Source organism: Erythrolamprus reginae, chromosome 10 (assembly GCF_031021105.1).
Source record: "Erythrolamprus reginae isolate rEryReg1 chromosome 10, rEryReg1.hap1, whole genome shotgun sequence".
In the NCBI taxonomy this organism is placed as follows: Eukaryota; Metazoa; Chordata; class Lepidosauria; order Squamata; family Dipsadidae; genus Erythrolamprus; species Erythrolamprus reginae.
The window spans coordinates 49843065-49868601 of NC_091959.1; the positions used below are offsets into that span (position 1 = coordinate 49843065).

The 25537-nt window shown below is 57.2% G+C and overlaps 1 protein-coding gene across 3 annotated transcripts in view; it reads left to right on the forward strand.

Annotated features, from left to right (window-relative positions):
* LOC139173485 (mevalonate kinase-like) overlaps positions 1 to 25537 on the forward strand; it is a 65563-nt gene that overhangs the window by 18869 nt on the left and 21157 nt on the right. The window contains exon 1 of one of the 3 annotated variants that reach the window (XM_070763364.1): positions 20658 to 20742. The exons of the other annotated variants lie outside the window; for them this stretch is intronic. The gene's annotated coding sequence lies outside the window, so the exon portion shown is untranslated. Of the gene's footprint in view, positions 1 to 20657; positions 20743 to 25537 lie in introns of those variants that run through there. 3 annotated transcript variants of the gene reach the window in all.

The following is a 25537-nucleotide window of genomic DNA, read 5'->3' on the forward strand; positions in this document are numbered from 1 at the left end:
AACAGCAGGTTTTCTTGTAAAAATATGTTTTACTTTCTCTTTTATGAAACTGCTTCTCTAAATAACCTATCATACAATACTAGTATATAACTTTTAAAATATCCACCACTGCAACCACTAAGCACTAACCACTAACTACAAACCACTCTGTAAAAACCCACACCCATGCAAGGGTGTTCCTCTTTATATAGGTTACAGCCAATCAGGTTGCAGTACAATTAGCAAACCCACGATTACATGCTGATTATGGCTCACATCGATGGCCTCTTCCCATGGTTACAGACCGTTTACCTGCATTGCGATATATAACCTTCAGAAATGAACTTATTTCTGGCCAGAGGGTCCTGGTTTGGACCTGCTTCTGGATGGGACTCTAGCCAACTAGTTTGAAAGGAGGGGCAGGAGAGTATAGCCCCCACCCTACATCCTGGCACTGAAAGGAAGGGTAGAAGAAGCACCAGCAACCCCCCCCCCCTTAGCTTGTATCTCCTCCGATCCCAGATAATCTGAGCTTTCGTGGTGGTCCCCCTTTCCCGATCCCTTCACCCTCCGCTTAGAGAGAGCGCAGGTAGACTGCCTCTGCACAGGGAGGCTCCATCTCGTTCCCTGGGGAGGAGGAGAAGAGCAAGTTCTCCACCTGCCTGGAAGCCCCCTCTCTTAGAAACATAGAAACATAGAAGACTGACGGCAGAAAAAGACCCCATGGTCCATCTAGTCTGCCCTTATACTATTCCCTGTATTGGATCTGTTTATCCCAGGCATGTTTCAATTCAGTTACTGTGGATTGACCAACCACGTCTGCTGGGAGTTTGTTCCAAGCATCTACTCCTCTTTCAGTCAAATAATATTTCCTCACGTTGCTTTTGATCTTTCCCCCAACTAACCTCAGATTGTGCCCCCTTGTTCTTGTGTTCACTTTCCTATTAAAAACACTTCCCTCCTGGACCTTATTTAACCCTTTAGCATGTTTAAATGTTTAAATCATGTCCTCCCCTTTTCCTTCTGTCCTCCAGACTCTACAGATTGAGTCCATGAAGTCTTTCCTGATACGTTTTATGCTTAAGACCTTCCACCATTCTTGTAGCCCATCTTTGGACCCGTTCAATTTTGTCAATATCTTTTTGTAGCTGAGGTCTCCAGAACTGAACACAGTATTATTCCAAATGTGGTCTCACCAGCATTCTATATAGCAGGATCATAATCTCCCTCTTCCTGCTTGTTATACCTCTAGCTATGCAGCCAAGCATCCTACTCGCTTTCCCTACCGCCTGACTGTACTGTTACCCATTTTGAGACGGTCAGTAATCACGACCCCTAAATCCTTCTCTTCTGAAGTTTTTGCTAACCCAGAACTGCCAATGCAAGACTCAGATGGAGGATTCCTTTTCCCCAAGTGCAGGGGGGGCTGGGCTGGGCTGCTTCCTTTGAGGCCCCTCCCCGACTTTTATGGCGGCTGATTACATAATGGAAAGCTCCTGTTAACACTCCACCAAATGGTCCAGCAGGAGCGAAGGTTGTGAAGTAGCTGACAACGGGCGCAGAGGGGTGTGAAGTAGAAGCCCCCCCAACGCTGCCATTAGACAAGGACCTCTCTCTCCTGCCTCTTTTTTCTAATTAGCAGGAATAATCACACCCAGGCACCAAGGCAAAGCGGAGGGAAGCGGCCGGGTGTGTGTGTGTTTGTTGTGTGTGTGTGCACCATGAAAGGGCTGGAGAAAGACACCCCCCTCCCCAGCTGTTCTGGGGGGGCATTGAGGCAGAGAGGGCAGCAGGGGCCATGCCACCCTCTTTGCAAGGGGCAGGAGGGGGGAGGAAGAGGAGGGGGTGGTGAGCATCAATCCTGCAAAGCGTCACTTGCGCACTCGCTCTCCCTGCACTCACTCCTCCAACCCCCTTTCTGCCCTGCTGCCTTTTCCAGCAAGGGCCACCCCACCGTCCCCCCAGGAGAACCGGGACCCTTCCTCAGCCCTCCTGGAGCTCATTGGAGGCTGGAGCATTGGGCACAGCGTGGCTGGAGGGGGCAGCTCAACCCTCGACTGCTGCCCCTCCTCGGCCAGGGGACTGAGGCACCCAAACCCAGGCAGTATTCAAAAGCTCTTTCTCTGCACGAAGGCAAGGGTGGTGGTCGAAGGGGGGGATGTCCACTAAGCCAGTGGACATCGCCCAAGAAGGCCACACCTGAGAAGGTGGATTCAACCCAGGGCCAGACCTGGTGGAAGGAGTGTCCTGAGGGTCACAGTTTGTCCATGCCAGAGGTCAGAGCCGAGGGCCACTGCTGGTTTTGAGTCTGGGGTCTGCAGAGGAAGAGGGGGCCGTCTGAGTTTCTGAGGCACAAGGAGACCCTGGAAGACTGAAGCCCAAATGCTGCCTCCATTCTCTCCCTTAAGCGCATTGCGCCCTTGACGGAAGGCGCAAAGAAAAATAATGGGAAAATTATTATTATTATTATTATTATTATTATTATTATTATTATTATTATTAATTAGATTTGTATGCCGCCCCTCTCCGTAGACTCGGGGCAGCATACAAAACTCAGAGGGAGGCCATGAAATCGTGCAAAGCCAGAGCTACTTAGTCATGTGCTGCTTACATAGATCGGCCGGACTTGAGTGGTCTTTTCAGATAAAAGAGGACGATCAATTTACGTGGGTATCAGCTAGAAATGGACTCGACTGATCAGCCCTAAGTGGAGACACAGAAAAGATGGAAAGCAGGAGAGAAAAAGGGATGAGGAGGAGAGAGAGAGAGGCAGAGAAGGAGGGCAGAAGGCACAAGGGGGGATTTAAGCTAGTTGGGGGAAAGATCAGAAGCCACATGAGAAAATATTGTTTGACAGAGTAGTAGATGCTTGGAACAAACTTCCAGCAGACGTGGCTGGTCAATCCACAGGAACTGAATGGAAACATGCCTGGGATAAACATAGATCCACCCTAGGATAAAATACAGGGAATAGTAGAAGGGCAGACGAGATGGACCAGGAGGTCTTTCTCTGCTGTCAATCTTCTATGTTTAAGCACAAGTCAAGTCTCATCTCTGGGTGCAAACTTAAACACGGAGGGTTCAAAACATCCCTTTCAATGCTCTGGAGTTCTGGGGCCCTGGGGAAGGGTCTCCCCCCCCAGGCAGCCTCATTAAGGCTTGAACAAAAGGGCCCCCAGCCCTCCCCTCCCTCTGATCCGTGTCCAGTTACATCGGCCATTGACAGGTCTCAAAGCCTTTCCATCAGCAAGGTTGTCAGGACCCGGAGGCGGCTTTGAATAAGACCGGACGCTTGAAAGAAGCCCACCAAAGACATATGGACTCTTAATTCAATAATAATAAAACCCCGAAAAGCATCAGTGGACTTTTCCCCCCACAAGTGTTTGGGTTCTCATTTGGTGTGCTTAACTGGCCATTGTGCTTGATGTCAGGGGGTCTGCTCCCCCTCCTCCCCCCTCCCTGAAACTTTCGGCCTGGGCTTCCAGCAGGATTCACCCACCAGGTGTCCCATCGGCCCTTCTGGCCAGGCTGGGGACAATGGGAGCGGTAGTCCTTTCAGCCTGTTGCAGGGGAGGGCTGGGCTGTGTGCCTGCGTTGGCAGCCCCTCCCTCCTGAAGCTCTGATCAGGGGAGACCACTGGGGGGGGGGTCAAAGGAGCCTCCCCCCCCTTGGCCCCTTTCTCCATTAGGGAGCGTTCTGCTTTGATGGGCTTTCCTGCTAATCAGCCTTTATTCGTGGAAGGCCCCCTCTCCCCACTTCGGTCACCTGCCTCTTGCGCCACAATCTGTTGCTCGCTAGTGCCAGGTTGTGTGTGTGTGCCACAGGGGCAGTCGAGATTTGGCTGTGGAGGGGAGCCACTTTCCTACCAACCCACGTCCAACTCGTGGCCTCCTTTTCCCTGTTTGCATTTTAAGGGGACCTTCCTGGTGAGCACAGAGACTATGAATCTGGGCCATTTCCTCAATGTTGCTCCAGGAGAGATGACTCGGAGTGGGGAGGTGCCCCCAAAACTCACACATTGTGCAGGAGACAACAAGGTGACGCAACATTTCCAACATTGGCAGCTGGTGGTCTTCCCAATTCTGCATGAGTGAGTGGAGCTCTTTCCTTGCTTCTTATTTGTGCCTGTGATGCGCAGTGGTTAGAGCAGCTTGTTCAACACACACACACAAACACACACACTCCCCCATGCAGGATCTCCTGGGCTGGGGGCTGGAGGGGCGTCCAGGAGGCCCGGCTGCAGCCCCCCAGCTGGCTCGGCCCCCTCCTGGATTGGGGCCGTGTGCCTTGAATGGCAATTGCAGTAAATAAATCCCATTAAGGGGGGGGCTTCCCTCCCGCGCGCCCTCATTACCGTGTGCCAGAACTCCTGGGCCCCTGGGAGCGCGACTCTAATGAGGGCAGGATGTATGTGTAGCTGGGAAATTAATGCTTATGCAGGTTAATTTGTTTTTATTAAGTACATCACATGAGCAGCCAGGCTGCCTCCAAGGAAGGGGGGGCACTCAGTGCATGGGGGCTGGAGGGGAGGTGGGCAGAGAGCCCTGTGGGGGGCTCCCAAAAGAGATCCAGCTGAGGCCGAGAGGGGGACCCCCAGCAGAAGAGAAGCGAGGAAGAGGCTGAGGCAGCTGGACACAGGTCCACTCTGCTTGGAGTCCGTTCTCTCAGCCAGGAGGGGGGGGGTTCTTGGTGGGGGGGTGTTGGATGCTGCATTCCCTTCAAGAATTCCTAGGCCGAAGCCCCCAATTGCTGGCCCTCCATTCTAAGAGCAACAGTTGGGCGTCAACCGGCAGAGCTGGCTCACTCTAAACTGCCCTACCACCTCACTTGGGGGGGGGGGCAAAAAGTTTCCTAGGTGCCCCATCCATTTAGACCAAGTTTGAAAGAGGGGGGTCTCGGCTGTTGAAATGAATCTGCAGCATGGATGCCACTGAAAATATCCTTGCTTGCCAGCAGGTGGAGCCACTGCTCTTTTGATGGACCCCTTGCGCCCTCTCTGGTCAGGGGCAGAATTACCCTCCAGTCTCACAATGAGGACCTGGAGCAGCCCAGAGGGGAGCTGGTGGTGGGGCCGGGGAGGCAGATCAGCTGTGTGTTCCCCTCCCGGAGCCACGCTGGTGGGAGCCTCTGCTGGGACTTAAGTGACCCACCTGCGAGCCCAGAATCCCCTTCATGGTGGGGCTGAAGGGCCTCGCTGTCCTTGGCCCCGTCCTGCAAGGTGAAGCAGAGGAGGAGGGGGAAGGGAGGCGGGTGGGAAAGATATTTCTGTCCTTGCCAACTCCAGCTTTGCTGTGGCTCCCCCCCCCCCCCCTTCATTGTTCCTCTCCTCCACGGAGGGAGATTTCGGCATCCTCCTTTTTCCCGCTGAAAAGGCTAAATGATATATTGACACCTTAATTACACCCCATTGTCACCATGTAGCTTGGAAATTGCATTACTGATATGAGAAGAAAGGGCTGTGGCGTGTGCGTCTCAGAGCCTTTGATTCACGGTGGCAGGTGGGGAGTGACACAAATAGGGGGGGGGGTTCACACCCTGCTTTGTCGGCAGAAAGCAAAGTGGAGGGGGGGGAGCAGCCGGTGGGGCTGGAAAGGAAGGGGCAGGTTTGGAGATGCTCTTCCCACGCCGGCCAATACCAAGACTTCATGGACTCCATCTGTCCAGTCTGGAGGATGGAAGGGAAAGGGGGGACATGATCAAAACATTTAAAATACGTTAAAGGGTTAAATAAGGTCCAGGAGGGAAGTGTTTTTAATAGGAAAGTGAACCCAAGAACAAGGGGACACAATCTGAGGTGAGTTGGGGGAAAGATCAGAAGCAATGGGAGAAAATATTATTTGACTGAAAGAGGAGTAGATGCTTGGAACCAACTTCCAGCAGACGTGGTTGGTCAATCCACAGTCACTGAATGTAAACATGCCTGGGATAAACACAGATCCATCCTAAGATCAAATCCAGCAAATAGTGTAAGGGCAGACGAGATGGACCAGGAGGTCTTTCTCTGCCGTCAATCTTCTAGGTTTCTAGGTTAACACAGCTGACAGAAGAGGGGGTTGGGGGGCAGGAGATAAAGGGAGAAAGTGGGGGAAAGGGAGGAGGGAAACTCGAACTTCAGCCGTTCTTGCCAAGAAGCTGGTTTGGTGGTGAATCCCCAGTCAGTGTGGTTTATGAATCATGGCTTAGCGTGAACATTCAAAGTGCTGTTGCCAGATAGAGATGAGAGAGAGAGAGAGAGAGATGTGGGTCAAATGAGGACCCAGATTGTTGGGGGCAAGAGGCTGATTCTGTAAACCACTTAGATAGAGAGGGACGTAACAGCACCAGGAAGTGGTCTACAGTCATCCCTCGCTATACCGCGCTTCACCTACTGCGGCTTCACTTCATCGCGGGTTTCTGAGGAAGTCGACTGGCAGATTTAAACAGCCCACAGAACTCGATCGGCAGGTGTTTTTTTTAAAAAAAAATATCTAAAATTGTAAATACTGTATTTAAATACTGTATCTAATATAAATACTGTGTGGGAAGGGTTTATAAACACTTCAAACAATGAAAACTTACCAAACAATTACAATATAAATACTTAAATAAGTACTATCAGTCGATAAATTCCCCATCGCGGATTTCACCTATTGCGGCCGGGTCTGGACCGTAACACCAGCGATAGGTGAGGGACTAGTGTATAAGTCTAAGGGCTCCAGCTATTGCTAACGAAGGAGTGACTGTGTTATTTCTATCCCATCAGCGTATAAGCTGTTGCCTATCATTCTGGTCTCAAAAAATAGGATTCAATGCATTTTAAAAACTCTGCTTGTGAGATGTGGGGAGGGGGGAGGATCTTGAGTCCCCTAGAACTTTTCTTAATTAAAGTGTCCAGCGGATGAAAATTCTTCCAAGCAGCCTTCGGGGCCTGCTGTGGTGGCGCCTGCAGCTTCCTGGTCCCACCTCCAAGGCCCCTTTTGAAATGGGTGGGAGGGAACCGAGGGTCTTGAGGGGGTGGGCTGGGGGGTCCCCTGCCCCTCCCTCCCTGCCAGCTGGCCCGCCTGCCCTCCAGACCCGCGCAAGGGGCACGGAGCCTTTGGACGGGTGCAGAGCCCGGGGCGTCTTGGCTGAAGGGTTGTTGTCCCTTGAAGGTTAATTGGCTGTTAACATTTCATTGATTCGGAGCCTGGACCCCTCTGGCTGCAGATGGTGGGGGGGGGAATAAGGGGGGGGAGAAGAGGCTGCCAAGAGAGCAGTGCAGAGGGCTCAGGGGGGGGGCTTACAAGTATGTACTTGCCGGACCGCCTCCTGCCGCATGAGTCCTAGGTCCCACAGAGTCAGCCTACTCAGTGTCCAAATGGACTCGAGGGGCTTTGGCCCCATTCAGCAGGGCCCTTCTTAGGTTCTTAACGTGGCCCCTCCTGCTGAGGCTGCTCCTCCTTCAGCTCCTTCAGTTTTTTCCGGCCCCCAGTAAATCTTTCCAGGGGAATTTATGGTAATGGGTCCGCGGGAGAACCCAGGCATCATCGCTGCCTCCGGGCACACGCCATTACCCTGGCAACCAGCGGCACTCAGCACCGGCTGCGCTGCTCCAGAGAGGAGCCACCACTGAAGCGCCACTGGGCCCTGGCATCCAAGCTGAGTAGGCCTGGGGGGGGCACGAAGGGGGTCAGGATCTGAAGCCCCCACCCCCCTCAGCCTGGGAGTTGGAGGGCTGGGGAGGGAGGGGCTTGGTGGTCCAAGAATCCACTCCCTCAAGCAGCTCCAGTAACGATTTAATTAAGGCTCCTTCTGCTGACTGCTAGCTGTAGTTCAGCGGTTCAAATCCTGCCACTGGCTCCAGGTGGACTCAGCCTCCCCTCCTTCCCACGGGGCTCAAATGAGGACCCAGATTATTGGGGGCATAAGAGGCTGAGCCTGTCCACTGCTTAGAGCGGGCTGGACAAGCATTGTGAAGTGGTATGTAAGTCCAAGTGCTATGGCTATTATTAAGGAAGGAGGGAAGAGCAGTGCTGGGAAGCCAGCCCTTCGGAGAGGGTCCTTGGGGGGCACTGCTGGGCTGGGGGCATCCCTCACACCATGGGAGACCACCCCCCATGCTGCCCCATGCAAGAGAGGTCCAGGCCAAGGCCCCAGGCAGGGCCCCCTTCCCTTGGTCTATGAGCTGCATCCCATCAGCCAAGCCCCCCCCCCAGGGCGGCCTTCCCCTTGGGGCATCTGTGGGGAAGCCCCTCTCTCTGGGCCTGCCTCCCCTCTCCTGTGCCCCCCCAGGGAGAGAAGTGTTGGGGGGATGGATGGAGAGGAGGAGGAGGAGGAGGGAAGCGCTATTTGCGTGGTGGGGGGTGGGATGCTTGCTTGCCCACCAAATGTGGGAAGAGCCTTGCAGAGATAGTGTCATAAATCACACCGACACCGTCTCTTTGCAGGACTGGGGACGCTTGACAGGGGCTATTCATCTGGGTGTCACTGGCGGTAAACTAGGCAGGGGCACTGCGCACAAATAAGCCCCAGGGAGGGGGGGCTTCCCAACACCCAGACCCCCAAAAGTCTCCTCCCTGAAGGCCAGAATAGCAGGGCGGAAAAGGCGAAAGTGAGCAGCCACCAGGAAAGTTTAACGCTGGGGACATTGAAAGGCCCAAGAAGAAGAAGAAGGGCAGAAATGGACAGCAGCCCCAAGACCCCTCCCCACATTCTGGGTTGCAAGGAGTGGGAGTCGAGGCTGGTGGAGGAAGCTGGGTGGGCAAGAGGCCCTTCCCCCCAACTGGACAGGCTGGGCAGTGACCGGACTCTGCAATCATTGCAAGACCCAATCGCTCCAGAGGGAGGGGATTCCTTCTCTTGGGGGGGGGCTTCGGGGTGGTTAAAGCCATGAGTCGGTGTGGGGCGAGACCCCCTTTGCAGGGAGGCCAGCAGGAGGCAGAGAGAGTGGGTGTGGGGATTGGTAGCTTGGGGAGAGAGGTGGGGTCTTTTTGGTGACCTTTGACCTCGGTGGCTTTCCCGTAGACATTTCACAGCCTGGCCAGGCAACCACATCAGTGCCAAGGGAGGCGGGAGGTCTGATTCCAACCCTCTCCGGCCACTTCGTGCAACCTGCAGCCATTCTGGTGTTGGCTCACTCCCATGAAAAGACCCCCGTTGACTACAATAGGCTGAGAATGTGGAAATCTCTGACTGAATGAGACGGGGGGGAAACGCCCCAAATGTCTCTTTTATTTACGTCTTCCCTCCTTCCTACTTGTTTCTCTCCTTCCTTTCTCTCTTCTGCTCTTTTTACTTTCTTGGCATTTATATACATGTTTATTGGAAGTTTAATGATGATGCTGTTTAGTGTTTGTTTTTTTAAAATTAAATAAAAAAAATTTAAAAGAAAAAAGAAAAGACCAGACCTGCGTTTCAGGGGAATCTGCCGATTGGGGGGATCAGGACCATGGAGAGCTGCTCAGGGAGCCCATCCCGCGGCAGGACGGAGCGGTGCCAGCTCAGCCAGGACTTCCCCACCCAGCCGGCAGAGCAAACTCTGAAATCCGACTTTGTTTTGATTTCGGAGAACTTCAGCTTTCCCACGAGGGAGATGGGAGGCCTCTGTCCCAGCTTAGTCCACCCAAAGTCCCCTCGGCCCATTGAAGCTGTTCCTCAGAAGGGAACAAGGCAGGGATTACCTTGTGGTGATGTTTCCACCCAATAAAGGCTGCCCAGTTCCTCAGGTTGGAGAGCTAAGAGATTGAGAAGTATCAGCCCTTAGCTTCAGGGGTGTCTCTGTGTGTGTGTGTGTGAACTCCCACTCCCCATCTAAACGTTATTAGGAGGAGTTTTCCCCAGACAGAATCTGCCCCACTTTTCCTTCAGGCTCCGTTTGCAAATATTGGTTATTAAATTGATTTTTGCCGTGGTGCTTCCATGCTCAATGAACATTAAAATTAAAGTTCTGCTTAGTTTCTCCCCAGGTTAAGGGGGAGGGGGCCAGAGGCTGGCGTTGGGGGGGGGACAGCAAGGGACGGGGGTCCCGCAGAACACAAACGCAAGCAGAACTCCTCCTCAAAGCTGATACGGACTGGGGGGAGATGTAGCCCCTTCCCTATAATGCTTCTCAGGTGGAAATCCTGGCGGGGTCTCCCCTAACCTTCCCTGGACCCCCCTCCCAGCCCTGCCACTTGGGGCCACTAGAGATGGCCAAGGGGTCCAGGAGAGGAGGGGGGCGTTTCTGGACTCAGTGGGTGCTGAGAGCAATAGGGACAAAGCGGGAGGACAGGCAGAAAATTGGGGGGTGGGGGGTGGCCGCAGAGCCCCTGCGGAAGAAACATAGAAACATAGAAACCTAGAAGATTGAGGGCAGAAAAAGACCTCCTGGTCATCTGCCCTTTCCTGTATTTTATCTTAGGATGGATCTATGTTTATCGCAGGCAGGTTTCAATTTAATTGCTGTGGATTGACCAACCACGTCTGCTGGAAGTTTGTTCCAAGCATCTATGACTCTTCCAGTCAAATCATATTTCCTTGTGTTGCTTCTGATCTTTCCCCCAACTGAGCTCGGATTGTGCCCCCTTGTTCTTGGGTCCAGTTTCCTATGGAAAACACTTAAGCCCTCCTGGGCCTTGCTTGGCGTAGGGACTGTTCCAGGTGCCTTCGAGGGGAGAGGAGGGAGACCCCCTGCCTGGGCTCCAGGCTGAGCTTCTCCTGCCCTGGGAAAGCAACATGGGGGGGGTCTCTGGGGCACCCCAAGGAGGAGGGCTCTGAGTGCCACTTCCGAGCACCTCTTAGCAGAAGTCGGGAATCCACACGGAGTCTCCATCCATCTGGGTGCAGACAGAAGCCCCTGGCTCCTTTCCCCCCCCCCCCGGTGACCCCCCCCAAATCTCTTCAGCAATCCTGTCAGAGAGCCATTCATGCTGCACTGGTTCTTTTTATTGGTTTTCATCACTTTTGACATTGGCAACCGTGGACCTTGAAGTAAATTTTCAGAAGCGGTTGTGGGGCCAGGAGGCGACGTGCGGTCATTTTTCTAAATTAGGGAAGATTTCCAGCCCGCGAAGAGGAAGGTGGCACTGACTCCGGGTGGAGGGGGGGGAGAGGGAAGAAGGACCGGAGGGGGGGGGCAGAAGGACCCTCCCTAGAGGGCAGTGGGATCATCTCTCCTAAGGGGGCTGACCCCAAACTTTTGGGTTGCCAAACTGACCCTGCAAAGCCCAGGACTTGAGTTGGAGAAGTAAAAGGGGGCCTTCCCTTCTTTCGTCAGAAGGTCCCTCCAAGTGGGCTCCCATCCAAAGGCATCTCCCCCCCACCCCTGCCCCTCAGTCTGTGGGGAGGCCTCTGGAAGGCTCGGAGGGGGAGGGGCCCATCCCTTATTTATGAGGAAACAGAAGGTTGGATTTGCATAACCAGCCCAGATTCCCTCTCGGAGGCTTTCGTCTTGGTGGGCGAGCGAAGGAGAAGGAGCCTCGGGAAGAGCCGGGTGCGATTTCCAAACATCTTCATTAAGTGGCGGTTGGGTTTCAAATCTGATTTTCCTCTTCCTGATATTAAAATGTGTCACATGTAACCAGGATCAAAACACCACAAATCAGGTTTCCAGGAAAACCAACCGGGGGCTGCTCAGCTAATAAGAGCAGGTGCGGGAGGGAGGAGGCAGCCACACGGGGCATAAATGGAGGGGTTCCTGGGCACGTACAGAGGCCTTGGCTGCTCCCCTCTGTCCAAGAAAGGAGGTCCTTCAACTGCCCAGAGTCCCTGGGGGTCCAAGGGCCAATAAACCTTCTAGGTTGTTGGTGCTACTTGTGCCCATCTTTCCAACTTGGCACCCTCAGAAGAGTCTCACTTCAGTGCCCATAATCCCCAGCCAGCCTGGCTTTGAGGTGGGGCTGAGTGCCTCTCGAAAGCCAAGGGCTGCCTGGTGCCTGTCAGCTGCCCTTGGCCTTACCTGGAGCCAGGCAGGGGGGCACTCGAGTGAAACCTGCCCTGGCTGAATTGGGGGGGGGGGCAGGCAGGGGGAGATGGAAGATGGGGGGGGGTAGCATTGCTTCCCATTGGTATATGCTCAGAGAAGAGCAAAGCCACCGGGGAGACTGAGGCACAGAGACAGCTTCCCAGGCTGGCAAAGGGCTGGATGGGGCACAGAGAAGCAGCCCCCTCCCCATGCCTGGGGGGGTTAGAGGACAGGGCTGGGGAGCTGGACTGGAGACGCCTGACCTAGCAGCTCCCGGGTGCCAGCCTGCCTTCTGCCCACTTTCTCCTGCCCTGCTGGGGGATCTGGGTGACCGCTGCGCCCCCCAGGAGCTGCCCTTTGGGGCAGAGGAAGCCCGGGTGACTTGCCCGCCTGCCCCAGAGAGCCGAGTGCCAGGAGAGACACCTGGGAGGGAGGGAGAGAGCCCCCCCCCAGAGGGCAGCATCCATCTTGATGTCAGGGAGAGGCTGCCGTATTTCATGCTGAAGCCCATCACTCATTCTGGGGGGGGAGCGAGGGGGGGGAGCTGAACTTCAGGGAAGGGTGTTTTATGGACTTCCAGGTGAGCAAGATTCACAGCAGGATTGCAGGGGGGGGGATCCGTCTGCCTGCCTGCAATTTACTGCCAGCCTCCTGAAGCTGCTGCCAGAAAGAGAGGGGGGCCCTGGAGGGGGGGGCTTTCTTCCCATCAGCTTTGCCGGGGAGAGGAATAAAGGAGCCGGAGCCTTCAGACTTATATCCCGCTTCCTAGTGCTTTTCCAGCCCCCTCTAAGGGCTTTATAGTGTCGGCCTCTTGCCCCCCAACAGTCTGGGTCCTCATTTGACCCCCCTGGGAAGGACGGAAGGCTGAGTCCACCTCAACCCACAAAAGCTGCAGTTGGGATGGGGAAAAGAGGGGTGGGCCTTTATGGATGGATCCCAGGGTGGCCCCCGCTGGCCGAATCCCCCTTCTGCCCAGGAGGAGGCCTTTCTGCCGCCCCCCCTCCGACTTAATGGTTGCCATGTCTCCCAATCCAGTTTAATTCACGGCCAGGCCGCCTCGGATCTGCCTCCCAGCTGGGGCTGCTCTGCCATGGGAACTACGGCAAAGAGCTTCCGGTATCCTCCGAGTTTGATAGGGGTTTGTTCCAGGGCAAGAGGCCCCCAGACTTGGCCACTTTAAGACTTGCATACCCCGAATTCTCCGTCAGCCACGCTGCCTGGAGGATTCTGGGAGTTGAAGTCCACAAGTCTTAAAGTGGCCAAATTTGAAGCCTTCTGCTCCAGGGAGTTTCCTAGGACGGTGTTTCCCAACCTTGGCAACTTGATGGCTGGGGAATTCTGGGAGTTGAAGTCCAGATATCTTCAAGTTGCCAAGGGTGGGAAACACTGTCCTAGAGGACCCATCCATCAAGATTGGAACAGGAGGCCTCAGCTGTGAAATGAATCTGTATTGTGGTACCACTGAAATATCCCAGCTTGCCAGCAGGGGGAGCCGCTGTTCCTTGATGGACCTCTGGTGCCCTCTCTGGTCAGGGCTGGAATTACCCTGGAGTCCCACCAAACTGGGGCAACCTAGAGGGGAATTGGGGATAGACCCAGGAGGCAGAGTGGACGCACTTCCGTCCAGGAGCCATGCTGGTTGGGAATTCTGAGAGTTGTAGTCCTGCTCTTTTGGAGGGTCCCCTGGTTCCTGGCTCCTGTTTTTTAGTGTGTGGATCCTCTAAATTTGGTTGGCATGGCAACGGCGCAGGTGAGTCTCATTAAGGCCCAGGCTGATTGCTCCCCCTTCCATTTCGGGTAATTACTTGGGGATCGGATCCCCCTCCCCAGGAGCCCCTTTCTGATTTGGGGGGGTCTGCCTCCCCCTCCTTCCCCCCCTTCCCCCCCCTGTTACTTGCGCCCCCGCAGGGCCGGCTTTTGTCTTCTGCCGCGACTCATCCCCATCATTAAGCCGAAGGTTGGTTGCCATGGCAATTAATCACTCAATCCTTCATCAGCAACTTTTGCCAAATGTCACCCTGCTCTTGATCAAATGAGGAGAGCAAATTAAGCCCCCCCGCCCCCTCCTTCCCAGGTGCCTTTCCCAACCGCTTGCAAAGGGGCTGCAGATGGCTGGCGGAGGCAGGAGGGTCCGGCAGGCAGGAGGGCTGACCCCTCGGCCACCTGCAGGCCCCCTTGCCTGTCCCGGCCCTGCTCTAGGACCGCTTGGCCAAAGGCCTGGGCTCCAGACGGGCAGGGGAGGGCTGGGGTGGGTCCTGAATGGGCTCCTGGCCCTGGGGCTGAATCCCCCCCCCCGCCGGACCGGCCCTGGGCCCGCTGGGCTGCTGAGCCCTGAGGAGCCCGAAGGGTTAACTCTGTCGGCAGGTGCTGAGCTCCCCCCCCCCCTGCAAACAGTTCTACCTACAACTGATTTCCCCCTCCAACCTGCAATTAGCGGAGTCAGGTGCCGCATGCAAATGTCGGCCTTTAATTGTCAGCTCTAACCTTGAGGAAAGCTGCCCCCCCATCACCCCCCTCCCCAATGAGCCTTGTGCCTCCCCTCAACCTTGGCCAAGGACGGCAGGCCCTCCACGACCCCATGACTAGCCAGGCGGGGGCTTCGCTCTCCCAGGGGTTGCGCTCCCCCTCCTTGGCATCTCTGGGAAGGTGGGAATTGCCCCCCCCCCTAATGGCACCGAATGGAGGTTTCTTGCCCCCCTCCCCAGACGTGGGTGGCCCAACTGCTGGCGGCTTCCTTCTGGGCGTATGGCTCCGGCCTCGGACTCTCCCGTTAGCTCTGGACCCCGGTGCACAATCCATGGAGCTGGGCTGCCTGTCGGCCAACAGCCTTTGGTTCCAGGTGCCCTGATCTGGCTGCCGTTTGGGGGAGAAGGGGACCCCTCGACTTTCCCCTGTGGTTTTGCCCTGAACCGCCCCCCCATCCACCCAGGAAGGGGCCCGCTGTCAATTGGCCGGCTTCTCCTGCCCACTCATCCCAGGGACAGCTGGAGTGACCTCTGCCATGGCCGAGGATTAGGCGTCCCCCCTTTGCTAGAGCCCAGGCAGGGGGAAGTGGCCGAGCTGTGGAGGGAGGAGGCTTCCCCAGGCCTTCCTGGATACCTGGAGCATCTCACCAGGCCCTGGCCCCCCTCCCCCCTTGCCTCCAGGACTGAGCCCAGACGAGGGTCTCCCCTGTCCCCTCCCCTGAGACGGGCAGTTTGCATCAGGGGAGCCATTAGGGGGCCAGCCCGGCCATGGATGACCCTCCCTGGTCCCTGGCCGTAGAGACTAAATTCCCCAAAGTTTGCATTTTAGGGAGAAGATGAGTAACCCCCCCAGCTAATTGGGGAGCCGCAGGCAGATACACTGGTTTAGAGGAGTGATTGACAGGCGGTGCCCTGTCCATCCGCACTCTGGAGCCTTTCAAGCCACTCTGGGCCTTCTGGATTTGGGAGTCTCTGGGTCAGCCACCTTAGAGCAGTGATTTTCAACCTTTTTTGAGACACGGCACATTTTTTACCTTTACGAAACCCTGGGGTACATTCCTCCCCTTCACTCTATTTCTTTCTCTCTTCCTCTTTCTCTTCCTTCCTCTTTCTTTATCTCTCTCTCCATCCCTCTTTCTTTCTCTTCCTTCCTTCCTCTCTTTTTTGCTCTCTTTCTCTCTCCCTCACTACCTCCCTCTATGTCTTTCTCTCTCTCCTTCTCTCCCTCTTTCTCTCTCTCTTGCTTTCTTTCTCTCTCTTTCTTTCTCTCTCTCTTTCTTTCTCTTGTTCTCTCTCTCTTGCTTTCTTTCTCTCTCTCTTGTTCTCTCTCTCTCTCTCGCTCTTTCTCTTTCTTGCTTTCTTTCTCTCTCTCTCTTGCTTTCTTTCTCTCTTTCTTTCTCTCTCTCCTGCTTTCTTTCTCTCTGAGCTTCGCGGCACACCTGACCATGTCTCGCGGCACACTAGTGTGCCACGGCACACTGGTTGAAAAACACTGCCTTAGAGCTTGGGGGCTTCTTGCCATGGCCTCCATGGAAGGCGGGTGGTGTCCCCATTTAGAGGAGTTGTGGAGATGAAAAGTGAGCAGAGCCTGCAGGCCCATGTTCCCCAGCCCGGTTCCCTTGTGGGCCCTCTACTAGCCCAAGCCTGCCAGAGGGGCTGGATCCCCCCCAGGGGAGGGGGAGGGCATCTTTAATGGGCTACCGGCCCCTCCCTCGCCCCCTCCCCGGGTCCTGTGCTTGCTCATCAATTCCTGATGGCCGGTCAGCCTTTAATCGGTTTCCAGGGCCCACTTACTATTCCCAGGGACCTCAAGGCCACTCCGCTCCTTTCAGCCAGCAGCCCCCCCCCCCCGCCCTGTTCCGGCTGCCGTAAAACCCCCACCGGTGCCGTAGAGGCCTGTGTAATTAAGGCCTCCCTCCCTCCCCCTCCCTTCCTCTCCTGCGAACCCATTTAGGAGGCGAGGTTCCCGCGTGGCCAGGCTTTTAGGCGGCTTCCACTCCAGCGCCAGCGAGCTCCCCTCTTCAATTAAGCAGCTGTGGATAATGGAGGCTTCCTCCGAGGGGGGGGAGGGGGTGCGAGAGGAGGCCCAGTGCTTGCCCCCTTTCCCAGAAGGGACACACAAAAATAGATGGCACACACACACACACACACTCAGAGAGAGGGACCAATGAAGCCACAGGCACCGTTAATTGCACCGCTCAGTTTGCCCAGAATTTCTTCACTGAAGCTAATAAGTGGGGGTGGGGGGAACCCCCACAATCCTCTTTGATGGAAGCCAGGGATAAAAGGGGGAAATTGACGGGCGGAGTTAATGACCATGATCAAGCTCATCATAATCTTGGGGGAGGGGCTCTGAGCAGCCCCCCCTCCCTCTTCACCTGTAACTAGTCCCAGAGGGTCTCCGGTCACCTTTGGCCCCGTCCTCACCTGGCCCAGGTGGCACCAGAAGCGATCGGTGGGCTCTGCAAAGGGGGTCGGGGGAGGAGTTGTGGGGGGCTGGTATGCCCCACACTTCCCAGGTCCAAGGGAGGGATCAGGGCCCTGTCTGGGGAGCTTTTACCTCTCTTAGGGCTGCCCCCCCTCCAAAGCTCTGGGGGTCCAGCAGGCAAAAGGAGGGGGCTCCCCCTGTTCTCCAGGTGTCTGCCTTCCCTTTCCTGGGGAGCCTTTCTGGGGGAGAGTCCCCAGCCCCTCCCTCCTCTCCCCCCCATCAAAGCAGCTGCTTTGGATAAGAGACCAAAAGGGGGCAGAGGGAGAGAGCGGGGTGGAGGCTCCCCTGGCCTTAGTCCCAATGGAGGACTTTTTTTTTTCTCAGAAAGGGGGGAGCTTTGTAGCCCTGTGGGAGAGCAGCTGGGGGGGGGCACAATGGGAATTGAGGGGGGGCAGCTGAAAGGACCCAGAGCCTTCAGCCCAGCCCTCCTCTTCCCCTGCCAGTCAGTCGATGCCCATCGTGCTGTGCCAGAGAAATATTGGAAGTGGTGGCTCTGTTGTTTTGGCCTTGTTATCCCTCCTCTCTGGAGCCTTGGTGGGAACTGCCAATGTTTCTCCCGTTTCCATCTGGGATTTCAGCAGCAAAACAGGCTTGTTTGAGAAGTGGGCATCGTCCCAGTGGGAACCCAGCCAGGAGGGGGCCCTGCTCCCCCTCCCCTTCTTCTCTTTCCCTTTCCCTCCTTCTCTCTCCCTCCCTCTTCTGCTCTGGTTCTTCCTTTCCACATCCCGGCATCCCTGCGATTGCTACGGCCACGTCTGAAGAGACCGGGCTGCCCACAGCTCCCTGTGCTCCTTCAGTGGCAGGAACAGTGGGGGGATTGGGGTCAACCTGTCCCGTGAGGAGTTCTGCCTTGGTGGGGGAGAGAGCCTTGAGGGCACAACTTGAGGGTCAGTGTTCCTTGATTCCCTCCCGTCCTTCCCTGCCATGGGGTCAGCCTGCAAAACGTGGCGCCAGAGGAGGAGGAAGGGGACCTTCTCTTCCTGAAGATGCGTCCAAAGACAGGGACATTCGGAAGAGTCTCTCTCGGTTATGGGGCAGCCTTGGGGGAATGAACTGGGGGGGTGTCTCTTTGCCACGTCCTTGTGGGAAGGAGGTGCAATTTCTACACACACGCCATCAAAGGCCGGCTGCAATTTCCCCTCCTTTATTGGCCGAGACTTCCGACCCCCCCCCCTGCAGCCTCCCCCTGCGCAGTCAAAGGGCACCGGAAGTCCTTGCAGGGTGCTTTAGAGCCCCGTGAAAGATCAAAGTCTTGCAGGGGTCAAGGGATTCCAGAGGTGCCAACTTGTTGCTGCTGCAGGAAGCAATCAACACAGGGGGCCCTCCGCACCCCGCTGGTCCATTGCCCTTCCTGTCAAAGGGCTCCCCTTTGATCCTATCAGGCCCCCCCCTGCCATTTGGGGTGGGTGGGCATGTTTTCTAACAATGCCGCCTTTCCGGATGCCCTTGGGGGCTCCTGATGGAGGCCACTTTGGGCCTGTTTCAGCCTTCAGTAAGGCGAGAGGTTGGCCCAGCAGCCTTGGCTGGCGGGAGAGGCCAGCTGACCCCTTCTGTCCACCTCTGTCTCACAGCTCCGGCCTGGCCTGGGGGGAGCTGGGTGTCCCCCAGCGATCCAGGCAGATAATGTGCTCCAAAGTGGAAACATTTTGGAGTTTAAATTATTTTTGAGGCAGAGTGCCTCCCGTCCCCTGCCCTGTAGTCTCTCCTACATCTCCTATTTCTCCTCTACTATATCCTCTATAACCTTCATTGCCTATTATTGTGTATTGGTGTCCTCTCTCCTCTCCTTGGACCGGGCTTTGGGGGCAGCTGGGATGGAGAAGGACCGCAAGGTTTCATTGTTGGGGCTCCGGACCCTCTTCTCAAGTGAGGTTGGCTGAGATTGCAGGGACCCTATTTGACATTTCGACCTGCCTTGGGTGGGTGGGGGGCTTGGAGTCCCAGCTACCTTCTCTCTTGCTCAGGCAGGTGGGAGACACGGGGTCCCTCTTTGGGCTGGGAAGCGAGTTCGGATCAAAGCCCTTCAGAGAGCGAAGACCTCACGAGACAAGAGGTTTCTCCCACCCAGGCAAAGTGGCCGCCTCTCTACAGGAGTGTTTCCCAACCGTGGCCACTTGAAGATAGCTGGACTTTCTCTCTCTCTCCTTGTTTTCTCACTCGGGCAGGAAGGTTCTGGGGAGGCCAAGGAGGCCCGATGATGCCCACCTATTGACGGCCCAGCCAATCAATGCTATCTCCTCTCCCCATGCCTGCGTGCCCATTGATTTCTGTTGTTGTTGTTACCTCTCTGTTTATGTAATGTCTGAACTTTGCACAACTCAACCGTTTAATGTGCAGGAGAGGAGGCCCGTTGCCATGAAAACGGCTCCCGATGACAGCATCATGCGGAGGGAGCCCTCTCGGCTTGGACTGCGCCGGGCGTCTTTTAACCTTGATAAGTCAATAACTTTGTGGGAAAGAAAGCAGCGTCTCTGGTGGGGCCTTGAAGGCGGAGTAGAAAGGCCAGTTTTTAATCCCTGGGAAATCTCCCTCCGTCCCTCTGGGTGACAGCACAGCAAGACCGGTGAAAAGAGGAAGCGCACTGCCTGTGTTGTTGTCCTTGGGGGGGGGGCTTGTGTGGTCTATAAACAGCCAAGCAGGAGGGGGCTGTGTTTGTGGCTTTTGAGGGGGTGGGGGATGAAGGGGGCAGGTGCCCCAGTCCCATGAGGCAGGGAAGCCCATAGGAACCTAGAAGATTGGGGGAGAATTCTGGGAGTTTTCAGTCTTAAAGTGGCCAACTCTACAGGTGGAGTCCATGAAGTCTTTCCTGCTGAGTTTGATGCTGAAGACCTTCCACCCTTTTTGTAGCCGGTCTTTGGACCCCTTCCATTCCATCCATATCAGGTATGGTATGGGGGTGGGACTTCGGGGGAGAAAGAGGGGGGGTGCTGGCTGAGGATTAAGAGGGCTTGTAGGTGTGGGGGGAATTGGGGGGGGGGAAGCATGGAACCCTGACCCAGATGCTGTCAAAGAAGCATCAGGCAGGAGCAAAATCAAGGTGCAGGTAGCCCTTCAGCGGCATCCCTGGAGCCCCAGCCCAGCATCGCCTTCGGGGCAGACGCCCTTTGGCCCGAGGCCTCTACCAGCCCGGCCGGGGAGCATGGGATTCAGTGCCCTGACCCGCTCAATGGCTCAGCAGCGGCTCAATGGCTCCGGCAGGGCGCGCGAGCCCACTTTCGAATTCGGGCGCCCGGCTGCCGAGGCCCCGCCCCCTCTGTCGGGGGGGAGAGGAGGAGGAGGCGTCGTGGCGTCGCCCGGGCAACCCCGGCGGGGGGGTCGAGGGGGGGGCGTGGCCGGGCCGCGTGTGCCGTCGGCGGGAGGGGGGGAGAGCGAGCGGCTCAGAGTGTCCGACGCCGCCGCGGAGGAAGGTTGTAGCCGGGGACGCCGCCGCCTGCAGCCGCCAGGGCCCCGTCCAGCAGCCTCGGCCGCCCGCCCAGCTCGCCTCGCTCGGCGCTTCGGGGCCCGTCGGCGGCGGTGTTGGTGGGGCGGCTCCCGGCCGGAGAGAGCCCGCCGCGCTCCGCCTCTGCCCGGCCGGCTGCTCGGCGCGGCGGCGGCGGCGGTGGCGGCGGCATCGTCGGCGGCACACAAAGGGAGCAGCCGCCCCGCCGCCCTCCTCCATGCCGCCCCGGCAACGGCGCGCGCGGCCCCGGCAGGATGTAAGCCCCGCGGGCGGCCGCCGACCTCCGCCCAGCCCCGGCCGGGCCACGTCGCGCCCGGGCGGCCCCTGAGGAGCGCGGCTCGGCCTCGGCGGTGGCGGCGCCTCGGCTCCCTTCATGGCCGCCCGGACCCGGCGGCGGCGGCGGTGGGGGAGGCGGCGGCGGCTGCTGCTCTCGCCCGAGGCGCCCTGAAGGCCCGCCGGAGCCCCCCAGACGGTAAAGCGGGCGGCGGCGGGAGGGGGCACGCGGAGGGCCGGGGCTGGGGGGCTGGGCGGGCCGGGGGGCTGGCAGGGCGAGGCGTCCCCGTCCTCGCGCCTCCCTCCCATGGCCGAGGGTCGCTCGGGGGGGGGGCGCGATTCCTGCGGCTGCTGAGACTCCCCCGTCGCTTTGCCCGGGAGATGGAAGGCCTGCGGGTCCCTCCCGGTCGATGGCTGCGCACGAGAGCCACCGCACTCGGGTCGGGGGTCCTTGTGGGGCTGGGCTGGGGGCTCCCCTGCGAGGCTGTGCCGAGTGGGTGTCCCTGAGCTTCCCCCCGGCCCTTCGGGATGCCCCCAGAAACTCCCAGGCCGGCAGAATGGAGGGGGGCTCCCTGTAAGGGGTCTGACTCCCCTTTGGGGCACTTGGAGGGTTCTGCAGGGAAATCGGGGGGGGGGGGGGCAAGCAGCCCTGGCCTGGCTTTCCTTTCCCTTTGCAGCCTCACTGGGGGCTTTGACAGGTGCCCTTCTCCCCCCCCCCCAGCAAATGGCCCCCCTCCTCGCAAGGGCTCTGCTGCTGCCCTTGAGCCACGGCTGGAGCTGCCCTGCCAGGCACAAGACCTGCTTCCTTTCCCAAGGTGGGAGGAAGAAATATCATCTGACCCATGGGGCCAGGACAGGCTGAAGGGGGGGCAGCCTCAGAGATCACTTATTTATTTCCCCCCCCTTGCTGCAAAGGGTGGCCTCTCCCCTAACTGCCAGAGGGTCCAGGGAGACCTTTCAGGGGCTGCTTCCGGCGGGGGCCCTGGGAGAAGGTGGTGTGGGAGTGCTGCCCCCTCCCCAAAGCCTGCGAGAGGGGCTCCCTCTGACCATGCAGGGGGCTGCCTGGTTTTTAGCCTCCTCGGGGCCCAGGTCTCCTACCACCCAGCTGAAAACTTTAACGGTGGCCTTGTGAAGCCCCCACCCCCCTCAGAAAGATGGAACAAACATAATCAGGAAGGTTAAATCTCCCCCACCCACCCCACCCCACAGAGTCTTTCTGGCTCCCTGGAAGGAGGGTCCTGCTGAGCCTGGACTTGCCCCCCCCCCCACTGTAAAATCTGTCTGGATCTGCTGCAGGTGAAGCTTCTTCCCCCTGTGTCCCCCCCCCCCCCCCCCCCCGTTCCCCATCTGCTACCAGGAGGCTCTCCTATCCAGAGGCCTTTCTACAGTGGGGGAGGCGTCTGGGCACCCGAGTCCAGGGGTCAAGTGTAGGCGGCTGTTGCTTTGGGACGTCAAGGCCTTATTGTGAAAAGTGTGTGAGGAGGGGGCGTGTGCAAAATAAAGCATGGGATCATTTGCCTCCCCTCCCCCCCTATTTCTTTCCCTGCTTGTTTTGGAAAAAAAGTTTTCAAGTTCCAGCGAATTTGGTCTTGCAGGGAATGAAAGAGGCCGAGACTTTCAGCACCACCCGAGTGAGGGACCTGCTCTTAGGCCGAGGCTTAGATAGGAAGGAGGTGGTTGGTTCCCCTTTGAACTGGCCAGGTTTTAACCCTGGTTATGATTGTGGGTTTCCTGGAACAGCCCTTCTGACTAGGAAGGCTGCCCTGTCAGTTGTGTAAAACGGGCTGGTTTACCGGTCACTGCAAAGACTTTTTCCCATATGGAGCAGAGATAAAATATATTGTGTAATGTTCAAAATCTGCACGTTTTTGAATGTCAGCCCTCTCAAGCGAAGCCTTTGAGCTGCAGCACAGGGAGGAAACCCCAGGCCCCCTTCGGAAGTGGCCCCTTCCCCTTCTCTCCTTTGCCCACCCCACCCCCCCTGGAATTTTATATTCCTCTGCCAGGTCAGGAACTTTGCAGAGCTCCAAAGCTCCTGTGGGTCCCTGGTCCTTTTATCTCAGGGGCCGGGAAGGGTGGGTCGCCCCCTTTGATCTAGGGAGGGGCCCTGGCTGATCTCTATTGGGAGACAGAAGTGTGGGGAGTCCTTTGTGTCTTCCCTGCCTCTCGGAGCCTCCCCGGCCGGCCTCTGCGCCCCCTCCCCTGCCTGCAGGGATCCGAACGGGTCAATAAATCTCCATTCTGCCGCCTGCCTCTCAGTTTCACGCTGGGAGATCTTTCAAGTCTAAAGAGGGAAACGCATTAAAAATTTAAGCCCTGGAGCCACCGAATCTCCCTCCGTCCGTTGCCCAAGGCTGCAGAGAGAGAGGGGGAGAGGGTCCCTCCAGTGGCTCCTCCTGGGGTGCGGAGTGGGCTTCACTTGGATGGCCAGAGAGGAGCAGAGGGGTGGGGCCTGTTTTCCCAAGGAGAGAGATGTGGGGGGGGGGGGGGGGGGGGGGCTCTGGTTCTGCGACATTACTCACCCCTGGCAGGGGAGTTTGTATTCTGCTCCGGGCTCAATTGTGTGGCCATAGTGATGGATGTGAGGCCTCCCCCCCCCCCCACAATTCCCAGGTCTTGAAGCGTCTGCCTAGGATATATACGTTTGGCTTAGGGCTGCCCGAGTAGGGCGTGTGTTATTGTTGCTGGAGGGTTGTGTCCATGCTCACGTTGCTAGTCCACATTGTTGGGTGTGTGAAAGGTCCGAAAGGCAGCCCCTAAAGGTCCCACTTTTGAGTTGTGTGTTGTTTCTCCTCCCTCCTCAGCTTGCAAGGGTCCAAGAGAGGAATCACAAAAGAGGTTTGTGGTCTTTTCTGAGACGCCTTCTCTGTGGAAGGCACTTGTGGTGGGGGGCGGTTCCTGTCCCCCCCCCAATAGGAAAAGCTGGGTGCTTCGAGGCAGTGTGGTCAGTTGCAGGGGTGGGGGACAGGACCTGCAAGGCCTGGGGAAAAGCTAACATCCACGCCAGGTAATTCAATCAAAGGGCAACAATTCCCCTCTCCGGTTAATGCCGCGCACAAAAGCCGCCGCCACCACTGCTGCCGAAGGCTTTATTACTCCGCCCTCCCTGGAGTGAGCCGGCTAAAGCTGGCTTTATTATGTTAACCTATTTGCGTGTCAAGAGCGATTGTGCGGCTGCCTATCTCTGCCTGCGCTGGCCTGGCACCACCAGGAAGATGGCTGGCCGCTCTCGGCCACTCCAGGGGCACCGCTCCTCCGTTGCTAAGTGACTTGCTCCCCTGCGAGGGGAGGGGGGAGATGCCCTCCACAATTATCAGCCAGATGACACGGGGGGGGGGAGTTGCCTGACTCCCTCCCCTCCGGAGGAAAGAGAGGATGCCTAGGGGGCTGCCTTGGCCGGAGGGGGCTGGACGATAACGGGGGGGGGGCTTTGTCCCCCCTGCACTTGCACACCTTCAAGGGAGTCACTGCTTCCCTGTCTCAATCACCCAGGGCCGCCAGGCCTGGTGGGACCTCACTTTTTGAGTGGAAGGCATCTCCCTCCCTCCCTCCTTTCCTTCCTTCCTTCCTTCCTTCCTCCTTTCATTCTTTCCTTCCCTCCCTCCCAAACATACAGGCCATTCAGTATGATAGAAAAGGACTCCAGGCCCAACCTTTCACTCCCACCCACCCTCTTTGCTGTCACTGCTTTTAGGGGTGTGTGGAAAGCAGCCCTTCCTCCCCCCTTCCCCCGATCTCTCCTTGCACATACACAAACACATACACACACACACACACCCATCCCTCCCCCTTTGGTGAGCCCCGCAGGAGAAGAGAGAGCTCTCTGGGGATCTCCGCATTTTGAAAGCTGCCCCCCCTGGAGGGGACTGGACAATCCAGGGGGGGAGGGGAACCCCATGCCAGGCACTGCCTGGAGAGACCGAAAGTTGGGGGCCTGCACAGGGAATAACTTATTAATAACTTACGAGGATGGTGGTGGTGGTGGGGGCTTTTATTCCGCCTGCCCTGGGGGAGGCAGACGGGTTTTGCGATGTGTGTGTGTGTCCCCCATCTCCTCCTCCCTCCCCCCCGCCTCGCGTCTGCAGTGGGCTTTGTGTGTTGCCAGAGACGGCAGCTGGCCTCGTGGGGGGGGGGGGGCTGGGGGGGCTGCGCATAGCCGAGCAACAGAAGATGCGTGCAGGTGTTTGCTTGGCTGATCCGGTTATTTATGGCCCCTCCGACTGGGCTTTCGGTTTCTTCGACCACAGCAGCAGCAGCTTCCGGCACTAAAAGGAAGGAGAGAGGCAGCAATTAAAAGTTAAAAATTAAACGTTGGAATACAATTAATCATTAAGAGCTTCTCCCGGTTGTAATGATCTCCCGTGTTTCTACGCTTCCTCCCCAACTCGGCTCCAGCTCACGGGTCCGTTTGGGATGGTCAGCCAGCCTCCTTGGGGGAAACCTGCTGGGAATTCCCCCTTTTTTGTGGCCAGGCCTGGAATTTCTGAAAGCCCCGGGTCCAAATTCCGCCTGGATCACCAGGGACCAGCGCCGCGTCCAGCAGGAGCCAGGAAAGGCAGCCTCCCCCATGTGCCCCCTGACTGCTTCCAGTGGTGGGATTTGAGGATGGGCTGAGGGGGGCCACTCGCTCCAGGCCCTCTGAGAACACTCCGCAGCTGCTGACGAGACCCTCCCTGCAGGGCACTGAGTTATGGGCCTCCGTCCTTGGAAGGAATCCGACTGTGGCCCTCTTCTGGTTCAGCTCCCTGGCTGGCCATGCTTGACCCCCCTGTTTTTCCCCCTCTTGACCTTTGCAGAGTCCACTTGCTTTGCCCCCAGCTGAGTGGGTGGATTTAAGCAGACCAGAGACGCTTTTCCTGGTCAGATCAGGCTTCCCGAGCCGCTGGCCTCATCCAATCCAGAGCCATTTGCTGGAAATTGCACTTGCCCAGCAGGAGAGCCCCCTCCCCCCCCCCCTCTCTCTCTCTCTCTCTCTCTCTCTCTCTCTCTCTCTC